Consider the following 17762-nt stretch of genomic DNA (forward strand, 5'->3'; position numbering starts at 1 on the left):
TAAAGATACAGAATTTTCTCATTGCTGCGAAGGAACTCTCAGGTTCTAGTACTCCTTCATAGTCATACTTTCTTTCCTGCCATCTTCTATAATCCCTGGAAAACACAAATATATTCACCATCTCTATAATTTTATCATTTCAAGAATGCTATATAAATAACACCATATAACACCATGAGACTGACTTTTTTTACTTATCATAATGCCTTGAGATCCATCCTACTTATTTTTTTTCTTTTTAATTTTTCTGTATTTGTAACAACCTTTTGAAGCAGAATATGTCTTGAACGCTACAATCCCATTCACAAAGCTTGCTCTGCTAACTTTCAAAGGGCTTTATGATAAGCCTGGGTGGGCTTATATTTTTGCTACTATAAATAGTACTTTTCTTTGGAAACAAACTCTAGGGATACTCCCCTCAGGTTGGTTCAGTATAACATACTAATTTCTAGAGACCATACATGCAGTGCATAACTACAGGGGATGGAAGGTTTAAAAAGATTCTAGCAGCTGAACGTTTTAACTACCGTTTTTCTTTTAAACATCACGGTATATCTTAGCATACATCAGTGACAAAAGATTTGGTCTAATAAGCAATCTGCTTGATAGCTAGATACTGGAGATCCACAGAGTTAACATTAGGGTACCCACATCTAACAAACCTTGATCTGTTAAAATAAGCCAACACAAAACCAAGAAGGAAAAACTAGCTCTGTTTTAGTGAGTAAGGTGTCACAGTATCATACACTTAGAAAGAAATCGTATCTGTTCTTTAAGTAGTTATCATCATGCCGTATAGATTTTAAAAATGTTAACAAAAATAAAAAAAAATCCTTGAAAATATATTATCAAAGGAAACGAAGGTCAAGTATCCCGCAAGTGCACGGGCCGTTCTTCAGGCAGACCTTAGTCTACTTCTTTCATGTGCGACGTGTTTTTGTCCCCTTCCAGGGGTGGCATCTTTTCAGTTACAGAAGCACTGCTGTCATCAGCAGTGGGGTCATCCTCATCAATATCGAGACCCAGTTTGATCATCCTGTAGATCCTGTTCGCGTGGATCTGGGGACTTCCAGACTGAAGCTGGATGACAGGAGCGCAGTTTCATAGAGCAGGATGATCAGGTCCTTCACAGACTTGTCGTTCTTGTCAGCCTCTGCCTTTTGACTCAAGGTCTTGATAATAGAATGGTCAGGGTTTATCTCCAGATATTTCTTTGCTGCATGTAACCCATTGTTGAGTTGTCTCTTAGAGCTTGAGCCTTCATGATTCTTTCCATGTTTGCTGTCCATCCATATGTGCTTGTGACAATGCACCATAGGGATGTCACCAATCAGTTTGACAAGATCGTCTTTTCTACTTTTTTCTCCAAGATGTCTTCATGATTTTGCAGAGGTTTTCAAACTTCGTTTTTTTTTTTGTTCTCTTCCTGATTTTTCTTCTCTTCTTTGTCTTCTGGAAGCTCCAGGCCCTCTTTGGTGACCGACACTAATGTCTTGCCTTCAGCTGCTGGACACAGTAGTCATCAATAGGCTCAATCATATAGATCACCTCCAGGCCATACTTGTGCAGGCACTCCACGAAGGCCAAGTTAGCTACCTGGTCCTTGGTCTCACCTGTGATGTAGTAGATATGCTTCTGGTTTTCCTTCATCCTCGTGCAGTAGTCTTTGAGGAAAACAATCTCATTGCCTGAAACAGAAGTGTAGTATTTTAACAGCTCCAAGAGCTTCTTCCAGTTTTGAGAATATTCATGTATTCCCAGATTAATATTTTTAGAGAACTACTTATAAAACCTTTGGTAGTTCTCTTTATCTTCTGCCCATTCGGTGAAGAGTTCCAAGTATTTTTTTGACCAAATTCTTTCTGATAACTTTCAAAATTTTGCTTTGTTGCAACATCTCCCGAGAAATGTTTTGCCGGAGATCCTCAGAGTCCACCACACCCCTGATGAAATTCAAATTCTCAGGTAATTGCTCCTCGCAGTTATCCATGATAAAAACTCTGAGGACATACAACTTGATATTTTTCTTTTTCTTTCTATTTTCTAATAGGTCAAAGGGAGAACATCTTGGAATAAAAAGAAGGGCTCTGAATTCCAACTGTCCCTCAACTGAAAAATACTTCACTGCCAAGTGGTCCTCCCAGTCATATTCAGGCTCTTGTAGAATTCCCTGTACTCCTCGTTGGTGCTATCATCAGGATTTCTGGTCCAGATTGGGTTTGTTTATTCAGCTCTTCCCGGTTGATGTACTTCTCCTTGATCATCTTCTTGTCGCCATCTTTCTTTTCTTCCTCCTGTTCATCAGAGCCAACATCTTTTATTTCAGGTTTGTCCTCGGACTCCTTTTCTTTTTTTTTCTTTCTCTTCCTCTTTGTCTTCCTTTTCTTTAGCCTCATCACCACTGACTTCTTTAGCGTGTTCCTTCTCCATGGAAAGAGTAATGGGGTAGCCAATAAATTGGGAGTGCTTCTTCACAATCTCCTTTATCCTTCTCTCCTCCAGGTACTCGATTTGGTCTTCTTTCAGATGCAGGATCACCTTTGTTCCGCAACCCATAGGTTCCCCTGTGTCAGTCCTAACTTATGAACGACCCTCTTGCAGAAGATTCCTGGGCATACTGCTCGCCGTCCTCATGTTTGGTGATTACTGTCACTTTTTCAGCAATCAGATAGGCAGAGTAAAACCTGACGCCAAACTAGCCAATCATGGAGATGTCTGAACCTGCCTGCAAAAGCTTCCATGAATGCTTTGGTCCAAGACATGGCAATAGTACCAAGGTTATTGATCAAATCGGCCTCGTTTATTCCAATCCCAGTGTCCACGATGGTAAGGATCAAGTCTTGTTTGTTTGGAATGAGATTAATGTGCAACTCTTTTCCAGAGTCTAGCTTATTGGGATCTGTCAAGCCTTCATATCTGATTTTGTCCAGAGCATCTGATGAATTTGAAATAAGCTCCCTCAGAAAGATCTCCTTATTCTAGTAGAAAGTATTGATGATCAATGACATCAACTGGGCAATTTCTGCATGAAAGTCAAATATCTCAACCTCTTCCTCCTTCATTGGCTGGTCTTGGGTCTTAGGTCTGGGTATCCTCCAGCATCTTGGCTAAAGGACAGCACCAATTTTGCAATGATGCAGCACCAGGACACAGGAGCAACTCCCATCCTACTTATTTAGTATATGTGTAGTTCATTCCTTTTTTATTGCTGAGTAGCATTCTATTGTATGGATTTATCACATTTTGTTTATCAGTACATTGATTGAAGCTGCTATAAACATTCATATACAGATTTTTGTATGGATGTATTTTCACTCTGAGATACATGCCCAGTATGATTGCTGGTCATATGGTAAATGTATGTTTAGATTTTTAAGACACTAGTAAATAATCTTTCCAGAGTGGCCGTAACATTTTGCATTACCATTATCAATGCGTGGGAGATCCAGTTTATCTGCACAGGTACTACTTTTTACTTTAACTACTCTATTATGTGTATAGCAATATCTTATTCTTTTAATATTCAATAACCTAACCACATGATGTCACTTATTTGCAGGATATAAACCTAAAAGCAGGACAAACAAACAACCTCATGGACATGGACAATGAACTAGTGTTTACCAGAGGTAGATGGGGTAAAAGGTGTCATATATGTGGTGACAGAAAGAAATCTATCAGCGGTGAACACACAATACAATATATATATACCTTACTGCTAAATTGTGCACCTGAAACACTGGATTTTGTTAACCAATGTTACTATAATAAAAATAAATAAATAAATAAATAAATAAATAAATATTTTTCAGTAACCTAATGGATAATGATGTTTAACGCTTTTCATGTGCTAATTTGCAATGCATATGTTCTTTTAAAATATTTTTTATTTTTCAATTACAGTAGATGTTTAATATTAGATTAATTTCAGGTGTACAACATAGTAATTAGACATTTATATAACTTATGAATTAATCACCCCAATAAATCTAGTACCCATTTGACATCATACATAGTTATTACAATATTGTTGGTTATATTCCCTATGTTATAGTTTATATCTCAATTACTATTTTGTAACTACCAATTTGTATCTCTTAATCCCCCCTTCACTCATTCTCCTATGCCATCCTCCACTTGGCAATCATCAAAATGTTCTCTGTATCTACGAGTTTATTTCTATTTTATTTGTTAATTTATTTTGTTTTGTTTTTTAGATTCCACATATATGTGAAGTCATATGACATTTGTCTTTGTGTGACCTTTTTTCACATAGCATAATACCCTCTAGGACCATCACTGTTGTGGCAGATGGTAAGATTTTATTATTTTTTGATGGCTGACTAATGTTCCATTGCATATATGTACCAGTTCTTTATCTATTCATCTATTGATGGACACTTAAGTTGCTTCCATATCTTGGTTATTGTAGCTGATACTACAGTGATCATATGGATGCACATCTTTTTAAAATACTATTTGAGTTTCTTTGGGTAAATACCCAGAAGTGAGGTTATTTGGTCCTTCTTTGTCTTTTGTTACAGCCTTTGTTGTAAAGTCTATTTCGTCTGCCATAAATATTGCTACCCCAGCTTTTTTCTGATTTCCATTTTCATGAAACATTTTTTACTGTCCCTTTACTTTCAGTCTGCATGTTTGTCTTTTAATCTAAAGTGACTCTCTTGGAGGAAGCATATTTTATCCATTCAGCCACCATAGGTCTTTTGATTGGAGCATTGAATCCATTTAAATTTAGCATAATTATTATTTTTTAATAATTATTTTTCAATTATTGTTGCTATACAATATATTATATTAGTTTCAGGCATACAACATAGTGATTAGACATCTATATAACTCACAAAGCAATCATCCCAATAAATCTAGTACCCCTCTGACACCATACAATTATTGCAATATTATTGACTGCATTCCTTATGCTATATTTATATCTCCATGACTATTTTGTAATTACCAATTGGTACTTCTTAATCCCTTCCCTCCTTTTTTTTATTTTTACACAATGTAAATTGTATTAACAGTGAAGGTTAGCAACAATCCTATAAAAGCAAAATAAACAAAATATATAGCTTATAATCACAAAGACCAGATGAATGAAATTGAGATTTTATCCCTCCCAGAAATTTTTTCTTGTTTGCTTTTTATTTATAAATTTATTTATTTAAATTGTTTCAAGTACACAGTACATTTTTTAATTGGATTGGGTTTTTTTCCCCATTAGATTGTTTAATTGGTTTTGTTTGTTTATTTTTGAGTTGTACAAATTTTTTATAATTTTTTATATTAACCCCTTATCATTAGTGGATATCTTCTCCCAAACGGTTGGTTGTCTTTTTGTTTTGTTGATGGTTTCCTTCAGGGTACAAAAACCTTTTAGTTTGATGCGGTCCCATTTGTTTACTTTTTATTTTGTTCCCCGAGGAGATATATTTGAAAAGAAGTTCCTATTTATAATATCAGAGAGTTTACTGCCTATATTTTCTTCTAAAAGTTTTATGGTTTTGGGTCTTACATTTAACTCTTTAATCCATTTTGAGTCTATTCTTGTATATGGTATAAGAAGATGGTCCAGCTTCTTCTCCTTTTTTTTTATTTTTGCATGTATCTGTTCAATTTTCCCAACACCACTTATTGAAGAGACTGTCTTTAGCCCATCGTATATTCTTACCTCCTTTGGCATATATTAAGTGAGCATATGGGTGTGGATTTATTTCTGGGCTCTCTATTCTGTCCCATTGATCAATGTATCTGTTTTTATGTCAGTACCATGCTGTTTTGATTACTATAGCTTTGTAGTATAGTTTGATATCAGGTAGTGTGATACTTCCAACTTTGTTCTTCTTTCTCAAGATTGCCATGGCTATTCGGAGTTTTATATAGCTCCATATAAATTTTAGAATTATTTGTTCTAGCTCTCTGAAAAATACCATTGGTATTTTGGTAGGAATTGCATTGAATCTATAGATTGCTTTGGGTAGAATGGCCATTTTAACAATGTTGATTTTCCTACTCATGAGCAGGGTATATGCTTCCATTTATTTGTATCTTCTTCAATTTCTTTTGTCAGTGACTTATGATTTTCTGAAAACAGGTCTTCTATTTTCTTGGTTAATTTGATTTCCAGGTATCTTATAGTTTTTGACACAATTGTAAATTGGATTGTTTTCTTATTTCTCTTTCCAAAATATCATCATTGGTGTATAAAAATGCCACTGACTTCTGGATACTTACTTTGTAACCTATTACTTTACTGAATTCGTTAATCAGTTCTAACAGTTTTTTGGTAGAATCTTTAGGGTTCTCTCTATATAGTATCATGTCATCAGCAAATAGTGAGAACTTTACCTCTTCCTTTCCAATTCGAAAGCCTTGTATTTCTCTTTTTTGTCTTATTGCAGTGGCTAAGATTTCCAATACAATGTTGAAGAGGAGTGGTGAAAATGAGCATCCTTGTCTTGTTCCTGATCTTAAGGAAAACGCTTTTAGCTTTTCCCACTGAGTATGATGTTAATTGTAGGTTTGTCATACATGGCCTTTATTACGTTGAGGTATGTTCCCTTTATTCCTACTTTGTTGAGAGTTTTTATCATAAATGGATGCTGGATTTTGTCTAATGCTTTTTCTGCATCTATTGATATGATCATATGGATTTTATCTTTTGATTTGTTAATGTGGTGTATCACATTAATTGATATTGTGCCAACCTTGCATCCTAGGAATAAATCCAACTTGATCATGGTATATGATATTTTAAATGTATTGCTGAATTTGGTTTGCTAATATTTTGTTGAGGATTTTTACATCAATGTTCATAAGAGATATCGAGCTATAGCTTTCTTTTTTGCGTAATGTCTTTGCCTGGTTTTGGAATCAAGGTAATGGTGGACTTGTAAAAGAACTTAGGGTGCCTTCCCTCTTCTTGAATTTTTTGGACTAGTTTGAGAAGAATAGGTGATAATTCTTCTTTGAATGTTTGGTAAAATTCCCCTATAAAGCCATCTGGTCCAGATCTTTTGTTTTTTTTTAGGAGGTTTTTGATTACTGATTCTATTTCATTGGTGATAATCGGTTGGTTCAGGTTTTCTATTTCTTCTTGACTCATTCTTTGGAGATTATATGTTTCTAGGAAAGTGTCCATTTTTTCCAGATTGTACAATTTGTGTATTGTTTTTCTAGATTCTATTTCATTTATTTCCTGTCTGATCATTATTATTTCCTTCCTTCTATTCACTTTGGGCTTTGCTTACTGTTCTTTTTCTAGTTCTTTTAATTGTAAGGTTAGATTGTTTATTTGAGCTTTTTCTTATTTCTTGAGGTAGGCCTGTATTGCTATGAATTTCCCTCTTAGGACTACTTTCGCTGTGTCTCATGAATTTTGAGTCATTGTGTTTTCATTTTCATTCATCTCTAGGTATCTTTCGATTCCTTCCTTGATCTTATTGATCACCCATTCATTTTTTAATAGCATGTTATTTAACCTCTACATGTATGTGTATTTTCCAGTTTTTTTCCTTGTAGATGATTTCTATTCATACTATTGTGATCAGAGAAGATAGCTGATATGATTTCAATCTTCTTAAATTTATTGAGACTTGATTTGTGTCCTAACATGTGGTCTATCCTTGAAAATGTTCCATGTGCACTTGAGAAGAATGTGTATTTTGCTGCTTTGGGGTAAAATGCTCTGAAAATATCTATTAAGTCCATCTGTTCTAGTGTATCTTTTAGGCCCATTGTTTTCTTGTTGATTCTTTGCCTGGAAAATCTGTCCCTTGGTGTCAATGGGGTGTTAAAGTCTCCTACTATGAGTGTATTACTATTGAACTCTCCTTTTATGTTGGTTAATAATTGCTTTATGTATGTAGGTGTTCCTATGTTGGGTGCATATATGTTTACTAGGGTTATGTCCTCTTGATTTATCAATCCCTTTTTACTATGTAATGCCCTCTTTTTATCTCTTATTGCAGTCTTCGTTTTAAAGTCTATTTTATCTGATATAAATATTGCTACCCCAACTTTTTTTCTAAATTTCTGTTTGCATGAAATATCTTTTTCCATACCTTTACTTTCAGTCTGTGATTGTTGTTTGATCTGAAGTGGGTCTCTTGTAGACAGCATATGCATGGATCTTGTTTTCTTATCCATTCAGTTACCTTATGTCTTTTGATTAGAGCACTTAATCCATGTACATTTAAAGTGATTACTGAAAGGTACATTGTTACTGCTATTTTATTATTTATATTTGTTATTCATATTTTCTTTTTTACCCTTTCTCTTTTTACAGAAGACTGTTTAACATTTCTTGTAATGTTGGCTTGTTGGTGATGAATTCCTTAAGCTTTTTTTCTGTCTGGGAAGCTCTTTATCTCACCTTCCATTTTAATAAAAAGCCTTGCTGGGTAGAGTATCCCTGGTTGTAGATTCTTGTTTTTTATAACTGTGAATATTTCTTGTCACTCCAATCTGGCCTGAAAAATTTCCATTGAAAATTCACAGACATTCTTATGGGGGTCCATAGTAAGTAAGCAGCTTCCTTTCTCTTGCTGCTTTTAAATTTTTCTCTTGTCTTTTGGCATTTTAATTATGATGTGTCTTGGTGTAGGTCTGTTTGAATTCTTCTTGTTTGGAACTCTTTGTGCTTCCTGAACTTGTATATCTAACTCCTTTGCCAGGTTAGGGAAGTTTTCTGTCATTATATCTTCAAATAGAGTCTCAATATCTTGCTCTCTCTCTTCCTTTTATGATTGGATTTTTTATGCTTCATATTGTCCCAGAGGTCTCTTAAAGTATCCTCATTTTTTAAAATTCTTTTTTCTTTTTGTTGTTCTGATTGGGTGTATTCTGCTACCTTGTCTTCCAATTCGCTTATTCGATCTTCTGCTTCTTCCAATCTACTGTTGAATCCTTCTAGTGTATTCTTCATTTCCATTATCATATTCCTCATTTCTGTCTGGTTCTTTTTTATGGTTTCTATGTCATTTTTTATGCTCTCATTGTGCTCATCCATGCTCCCCATAAATTCATTAAGCATCCTGATAACCATTGTTTTGAACTCTGACTCTGGTAGGTTGCTTACCTCCATTTCATTTAGCTTATTTTCTGGAGTTTTCTCTTGTTTTTTCATTTGTGGCATGTTTCTTTGTTTTCTCATTTTATTAGCCTCTCTGTGTTCTTTTCTATGTGTCAGGAATATTTGTTTCATCTCTCAGCCTTGGCCAGATGGCCTAATGTGGAAGGTGTCCTGTGTGGTCCAGCGGTGCACTCTCCCTGATCCCTTGAGCTTTGGAGGTAACCTTTGTGTGAGTTGTGTGCGATCTTCTGTTATCGCCAAGCCTTTATCGTTGTTGGTAGATCAGTGGGTGGGATTAACGTTCAAGCTAATTGTGGGAATTGGCTGCAGCCTCGGGATAAGAGTTGTGTGTGGGCTGACCCCACTGAGTGAGATTTGCCCTAGCAGACTTGTGTGCTTGTTGCAATCACACTTTGTATGTATCACTACTGGAACTAGTCAAGAGTAGCTCCATTGTGGTCTGGTGCCAGCCTCCAGATACGTTGGTTTTGTGGCCCCTTGGGAGGGTTCCTCCCATAGGCCGAGGTCAGCCACTGCTTTTGATTGCTCAGGGCTACCCGGTGGGAACTACAAAGTGATCTGCAGATGGTTGCTACCTATGCTGGATCTATAGGTAAGTGGAAGAGACAAAACTGTAGGCAGTGATTGGTTATCCCTCATCCCTAATCTATGGCAGTTTAGCAGAGGGTCTAGTGCTCCTTAAGGCCTGATACTACCTATCAGTTGTCTGTAAGTCTCTGAAACTGGATGAGTCTCTGGACGATATGCATGTTGGGTGGCGCAGGGACCCTTGGAGTCTCCTGGGTCTAGTGAGTAAATTTCCCCCTGCCATTGCAATGTCAGTTTACATGCCTACACTGTTTCTGTGGCTAACTGTACAAGTTTCCACTTGCAGCAAGGTCAACTGATGCTTATCCTGGGCCTAAATGTGCTACCCCAAAGCAGGGGCAGCTGCTATCAATGTGCAGTGGGCACTCTGTGTACTGGATGGGGCAGGAGCTCAGGGAGTTAAGGGCCATCAGGCCAATACAGACTCCTGCAATTTCCTTAAGAGATATTGCAGCTCATACAGGATGTAGTGGTCTGTCCATTACTGTTTTATTCAAAATGTACTCACTGCATTGGCCAAGGTCTGTTGCCTGTGCTAACTGCTCAACCCCAGAGCCAAGCAGGGCACAAGAGGCTGCTTATCAATGGGCTGCAGGCACTTTGTGGCTTGAGAGATGTGGTATCTTAAGGTGACCAGGTCTGTTTGGCCAATACAGCTTCATTTTTGCTGCAACTTCTGTGCCTGTGCATTCCTGCTGTAGACCCAGATCACAGTGAGACCAGCTGCCATCAAGGATGTTCCTACAGACCCCTGTGCTCCCTGGACACAATATTGCAACTCTTGCAGGCAGTTGATTTCCATGCAGTGACCACCCTGTGCCAGCCAAAATTTGTTGCCTGTGTGGATTAAGTGATGAGGGGAGGGGAATGGCAGGGCTGTGTCAGTTCACTGTCAATGGACCATCTGGGGCAATTTGTGGGTAGGGTGGGGTGGGGTCTCAGAGAGACAATGGCAGTCAGATCAAAACATCCTCAGTCTTGCTAGAAATTTGATAACTGTTGTAAGTTCCTACAGATGACCCAGATCACAGCAAGACAAGATGCTGTCTGGGACTAGCCCACAGGTCCCCGATATCTGCCCAAATTTGTGTTGACAGCAGCGATCTGCCTGATCCTATCTCTGAAATGGGGCTCAGAGAACTGGCTGCTGTTGCTAGGATTAGAAACACAGTTCACAATAATGGCTGCCCTGTTGTGAATACTTGGCTCTTAATCACTGGGATCAGGGCTTGGCAGCCATTCAGGAACAACTTTTGGCAGTCTGCAGGTTAGGTGGGGCGGGCTGATCTCCTCAGACCAGGGCTTCCTAATGGCTCTGTGGGAGGGGTCTGCACAATCAAGCTGGCGTGGTCTGTTGGTTACCCTGTAGGGGATCCGAACTAAGGCACAATGGTGGCTGCCTTCCCAGCCCTCATTCTGACTCTAGCTAATGGAGACTTTTTTAGAATTAATCCTACGCAAGCCTCTGACCCACCATATGTGTCTCAGATGAGTGTCTGCAGGTCAGAAAGCCTTTGTACGGTTCCTTCAAAGGGACTCCTAGGGGCTCGGTCACCTTTCACCTCACCCAGATGGCTGGAATGCCCTCTAGTTTCTACTGTCAGAGTTATTGGAATCTACTCTTCCCTGGGCTGGGACTCTGTGCTAGATAGCCCCTAGATGAGACCAGGACCCCTCTCTCCTTCAAAAGAGTCTCTGCAGCCTCGCTCTCTCTCCTGATTGATGATACTCCACCACCCGTGGGTGCGGGTCCAGCCCGATTCATAACTTTGCCCCTCCTACTGGCTTCGATGTGGCTCCTTTATATTATCAGATGTAGGTGTTATGATCAGCTGGACTTCAGGTGATTCTCCACGTTGATTATTTTATAATTTGGTTGTAATTTCAATGTGGTCCTGGGAGGAGACAAACCCTGCAACATCTAGTCCAACATCTTCTCCTTCCCCTTTTTTTCATTGACCCCAAAACCCATTCCCATCTAGTAACCCTCAAAATGTTCTCTGTATCTGTGAGATTGTTTTTGTTTTATTTTTTCACTTTGTTCTTTAGATTGCACATGTATATAAAAATCATATGACATTTGTCTTTCTCTGTCTTATTCCACTCAGTACAATACCCTGTAGTCCTGCATGGAATACCTTTTTCCATCCCTTTACTTTCCATCTGTGTGTGTCTTTTAATCTGAAGTGAGTTTCTTATAGGTAGCCTATGTAAGGATCTTGTCTTCTCATCCATTCAACCACCTTATCTTTTGATTGGAGCATTTAATTCTTTTTCATTTGAAGTACTTGTTGATAGATACGTAGTTAATACCATTCTTTTTAATTTATATTTTATTTATATTTTAGATACATATTTTTTTCTTTTTAAAGAAGTCTGTCCATCATTTCCTGTAGTACTGGGATGGTGGTAATGAACTCTTTTAGCTTTTTCTTGTCTGGGAAGCTCTTTATTTGTCTTTTGATTCTAAATGATAGCTTTGCTGGGTAGAGTAATTTTGGTTGTAGGTTCTTGCTTTTAATCACTAAATATTTTCGGCCAATCCTTTCTGGCCTGCAAAGTTTCTATTGAGAAATCAGCTGCCAGTCTCATGGGAGCTCCCTTGTAAGTAACTAACTGCTTTTCTCTTGCTGCTTTTAAAATTCTCTCTTTGTATCTAACCTTTGCCATTTTAATTATGATGTGTCTTGGTGTGAGCCTGTTTGATTTAATCTTGTTTGGGACTCTCTGCACTTCCTAGGCTTATATATCCATTTGCTTCTCTAGGTTAAGGAAGTTTTCAGTCATTATTTCTTCAAATGGGTTTTCAATTCCTTGTCCTCTCTCTTCTTCTTCTGGTATCTTATGATGCGAATGTTGGTGCACTTGATGTTCTCCCAGAAGCCTCTTGAACTATCCTCTTTTATCTTGTTGCCATTGCGATTGGGTATTTTCTGCTACTTTATTTTCTAAATTGCTGTGTCAATCCTCTGCTTCATCTAACCTACTGTGACTCCTCCTAAGGTATGCTTCACTTCAGTTATTGTATTCTTTATTTATGACCTTTTTTAATAAAGCTTTCTATCGCCATTTTTATGTTTTATATCTTGTTGATAAAGTTATCGCTGAGTAATCTACTCTTCCCCTAAGATCACTGAGCATCCTTATAACCAACGTTTTGAAGTCTGCATCTAGTAGATTGCTTGTCTCCATTTTTTTCAGTTCTGTTTTCTGAAGTTTGTTCTGTTATTTCTATTGGGACATTTTTCTTTACCTCCCCAGCAATTTAGCCACTTCCCTTGTATGGTTCTATGTATTAGGTAGGACTTCTATGTTTTCCAGTCTTAGTAGAGTGGCTTTCTGTAGTAGATGTCCTGTTATTCTCAGTGGCACAGTCTTCCCTGTTCACCTGAGTGAGGTGCTCAAGGTGTGTCCCTTGTGTGAGTTGTGTTTTCCCTGCTAATGTAGTTGAGTTTGGGTTGCTGTTTGCATGTCTGTGGGAGGGACTGACCCTCGGGCTGAATGGTGGTTAGGACTAGCTAGTAATCACTAGCTAGTGGAGGAACTGTTGTGCAAGGGCCGACCCTATGGAACAGGATTAGCTTTAGCAGTGCTCTGTTGCCTTCTCAGTCTGCCCTTTGGATGTTATTCTTAAATGTGGCCCAGGGTTTTGCTCCAGCTCAGACTGAAGCCAGCTAGGATGTGCAGGCCAGGGCCTCCTGGGAGGGTTCTCACTACAGACCAAAGTCAGACTTAGCCTGTACCCTGCCTGTGACCACCTAGCATGAACCACCAAGCAATCTGTAGATGTCCCTTGAGTGGTCAAGCTGCAAACAGAGGCTTGCTGCTGCTAGTGCAGAGCTTGAGGCTGCTCAGGAAGAGGTACGGTGCACACTGAGGCCGGATGCTTCTTGTTCAGGTTTTGTGAACCTTTGATAGATTTTAGGAAAAGCATGAGCCAAGACAAATTATTTGTATGGAAAATTTATTGGAAGCAGCTTGGACGATCCTGCAAGTTGGGTGTGGCAGGGTCTCAGGGTATGGCCAGGACAGGGTGACCAGTGTTAGCCAGGTTGATGGAGGCTCAGTATGGTGATCTCCTGCATCTGCACACCAGGAGTGGGGAAGGCCCAACAAATGGTGGATTCTGCCTACACTTCTGTCTGGGAGTAAACTACCCCTCCAGTCCTTGCCCTTAATCCAGACAATTCAGTTTCTTCCTGTATGTTCCTGGCTCCTTTCAAGCTGCTGCTTTAGTATTTGAGCTCAGAGCAAGTGAGTCCATCGGCAAGGAAGTCTGTGCACAGGCCCCTTAAGAGGAATGTCTGCGACTCCAGTGGCCCTCCATCTCAGCTACAATCTTCACTGGTTTTTACATCCAGCTTCTATAGGGACTTCTCTAGCCAGTACTGAACTACTGGGATGGGAAGCCTGGTATGGCGCTGGGACCCCTTGCTCCTCTTGGGGGACTTCCACAGCTGAGATATCTTTCCTGACTCTCAACCACCACATGTAGGTGAGATCAGCCCTTTCTGTGTTTCCACCTCTCCTACCAGTCTCAAAGTGGCCTCTTCTGTGTGTCCACTATTGTAGAACTTCTATTAAGCTAGACTATGTTATCTGGACAAAAAAGGGACACGCATGTTCATCAAAGCCAAAAAAGAGATATGTGCAGGTTGTGCAGCAAAGAAAGTGAGGTTTATTAGAGGGTTGCAAGTCCTGGTTCTGGAATTAGCTATGGTGCCATCCCGTATGGTCCCTTGGCTGATAGGTTGTTGTTTTGCTTCAGTGGACCTAGGTCTGAAGTCCAAATGAAACCTATTGTCATAATTATAGACCTGAGGCTCAGTTAATCTAATGTTTTTAGGCTTAATGATTAAAGGAGCAGGCATACATAAGGATAAGGGAAAAAAATCAGATGAATCACAATGCCATTATTTGGGGGAAAACCAGCTTGAATCAGAGAAAAGAAACTATATTAAAGAACTGAAGTTTGCGTGTGGTTACAACTTCAGGTGACCCCCAATGATGGCTGTTCTTTAGTTGTAATTTTTATGTGGCTGTGAGAGGAGGCAAGCACAGCATTCACTTATTCTGCTATCTTGACTGGAACCGGATGGGGCTTTATAATTTGTAGTATATAGATCTTTTACCTCATGGTTAAATTTATTCCTAAATATTTTATTGCTGCCAATGCTATTATAAAAAGGATTGTTTTATTTCTATTTAAGATATTTCATTCTTAGTGTACAGAGATGAAACATATTTTTGTATATTGATTTTGTATCTTGCATGTTTATTGAATTAATTTATTAAGTATAATAGTTTTTTGGTAGTGTGTATAGGATTTTCTATATACAGTACCATTTTATTAGCAACAGACAATTTTACTTCTTTCTTTCCAGTTTGGAGGCGTTTTTTTCTTTTCCTTGCCTAACTCTTCTGCTTAGACCTTCCAGTACTGTGTTGAATAGAAGTGGTGAGAGTGGATACCCTTGTCTTATTCCTGATCATAGAGGGAAAGCTTTCAACCTTTCACTCTAGAATAAGATATTAGCTATGGGGTTGTCATATATGACCTTTATTATGGTATGCTCCTTCTATACCAAATTTTTTGAGGATTTTTATCATAAAGCATGTTGAATTTTGTCAAATGCTTTTTATGCATCTGTTGAGGTAATTATATAAGTTTTGTTTTTTATTGTATTAATGAGGTGTATCACACATGTTGATTTGCACATATTGAATCAAACTTGTCTCCCAGGATGTATTTCTCTTAATCATAATGAATGATAATTTTTATGTGGTATTAAATTTGATTAACTAGTATATTTTACTGTAAAATTTTGTATCTCTATCAGAGATTTTAACCTGTAGTTTTCTTATAGTAACTCTATTTGCTTTTGGTATCAGAATAATACTGGCTTATTTTAAGTTTTTTGATATAGTTTGAGAAAAATTGGCATTAATTCTTCTTTAAATGTTTGGTAGAAATCATCCGTGAATCCATCTAGTCCCAGGCTTTTCTTTGTTGAGATGTTGTTCATTACTGATTCAATCTCTGTACTTTTGTTATTGGTTTGTTTAGATTTTCTAATTCTTTATGATTTAGACTTTATAGATTGTATGATTTTAGGTATTTATCTATTTATTTTAGGTTGTCCAATTTGTTGGCATATAATTTTTCATAGTAGTCTACCGTGATCCTTTGTATGTCTATGGTATCAGTTTAATATCTCCTCTTTCACTTATAATTTTATTTATACAAGCCCCCTCTCTTTTTTTTTGGTAAATCTAGTTAAAAGTTTGTCACTTTGTTTATTTTTTTTCAAAAAACAATTCTTAGTGTTGTTGATATTTTCTTTTTTTCCCCCTCTTGATTTATTTCTTCTTTGCTATTTTCTATCTCCTTTCTTTTGCTAAATTTAGGGCAAGTTCTTTATTTCCTAGTTCATTGAGGTGTAAAATTAGGTTGTTTGTTTGAGGTCTTTCTTTTTCCCCAATTTAGGCATTTATCACTATAATTTTCCCCCTTTGCACTGATTTTTGCTACATCTCATATGTTTGGGTAAGTTGTATTTTCATTTTTGTTTGTTTCAAGACATTTTTTGATTTTCCTTTTGATTTCATCCTTGACCCATTTGTTGTACAGTAGTGTGTTGTTAAGTTTCCGTGTATTTATAAAATTTTTAAGTTTTCTCCTGTTACTGATTTGTAGTTTTTTACCATTATGGTCAGAAAAGATACTTGGTATGACTTCAGTCTTTTAAAATTTGCTGAGATTTGTGAACTAATGTATGATCATTCTAGAGACTATTTCTTGTGGGCTTAAAAAGAACGTTCATTCTGCTGCTGTTGAGTGGAATGTTTTATATTTATCTGTTAAGGTCCATTTGGTCTAAAGTATAGTTCAAGTCCAGTATTTTCTTATTGATTTTCGGGATAAAGTATTCTTTGTTTGTAGTTTTCTACTCCCACCCCCACCCTCGCCGACACTTTGAATATATCAGTCCATTCTTTCTTGCCCTGCAAAGTCTCTGCAGCATATAGTTGGGACTTTTTTTTTAGAAAAATCCATTTAGCCACTCTCTGACTTTGATTGGAGAATTCCATCTATATTTAGAGTGTATGATTAGGTAAACCCTTATTCTTGCCATCTGTTAATTGTTTTCTGGATTTTTTTATTGCCTTTATTCCCCTTTTTCTTCTTGCTATCTTCCTTTATGAATTGAAGATTGTGTAGTGGTGTACTTTATTCCATTCTCTATCTTGTGTGTATCTACTATTGATTTTTTTAAGTGGTTATTCTGAGGTTTACTTGAAACATCTTATAATAGTCTGTTATAAGCTAATAATCTTTATCTTTGATTATAAAGAAAACCTCAATAAATCTTTTATATTTTCCCCACCTATTTTATGTTTTTGTATCACAATTTACATCTTTTTATGTTGTGTATCCTTTATCTGATTATTGCAGCTATAGCCATGTTTAATACATTTATTCTTTAAATTTTATCCTAGAATTAAGTGCTTAACACACCACCATATTACAATATTAGAATATTCTGAATTTGTCTAGTTTGTCTACGTACTTAACTTTACCAGTGTGTTCTATATTTTCATGTTTTTATGTTACTAGTTAGCATCTTTTCATTTCATCTTGAAGAATGACTTTTTGCATTTTTTTGTAAGGGAAGTCTAGTGGAGATGAACTCCTTCAGCTTTTGTTTGTTAAGGAAAGTTTATTTCACCTTTATTTCTGAAATACAACTTTTCTGGGTAAAGTATTCTTGGTTGGCAGTTTTTCTCCCCAGCATTCTGAATATATCAGCCTGTTTTCTCCTGCTCTGAAAGGCTTCTGCTTAGTAGTTGACTGATAACCTTATGGGTTGCATTACCTGAGAGGAAATTTTTTCTCTTGCTGCTTTAAAATTTCTCTCTTCATCTTTGATTTGAGACAGTTTTATTATAACATGTCTTGGGACAATAATTTTGGATTGAAATTTTAGGGTGACTTATTAGCTTTATAAATGTGGATGTCCAAATTTCTCCCCAAGTTAACAAAGTTCTTTGACATTATTTC

The 17762-nt window shown here is 37.3% G+C and overlaps 1 pseudogene; it reads right to left on the reverse strand.

Annotated features, from left to right (window-relative positions):
* Nucleotides 1–671: 671 nt before the first annotated feature.
* The window catches only part of LOC107506584, a 42753-nt pseudogene continuing 25662 nt past the window's right edge, over nt 672–17762 (reverse strand).

The sequence above is a fragment of the Rousettus aegyptiacus genome, unplaced genomic scaffold (assembly GCF_014176215.1).
Source record: "Rousettus aegyptiacus isolate mRouAeg1 unplaced genomic scaffold, mRouAeg1.p scaffold_m13_p_9, whole genome shotgun sequence".
In the NCBI taxonomy this organism is placed as follows: domain Eukaryota; kingdom Metazoa; phylum Chordata; class Mammalia; order Chiroptera; family Pteropodidae; genus Rousettus; species Rousettus aegyptiacus.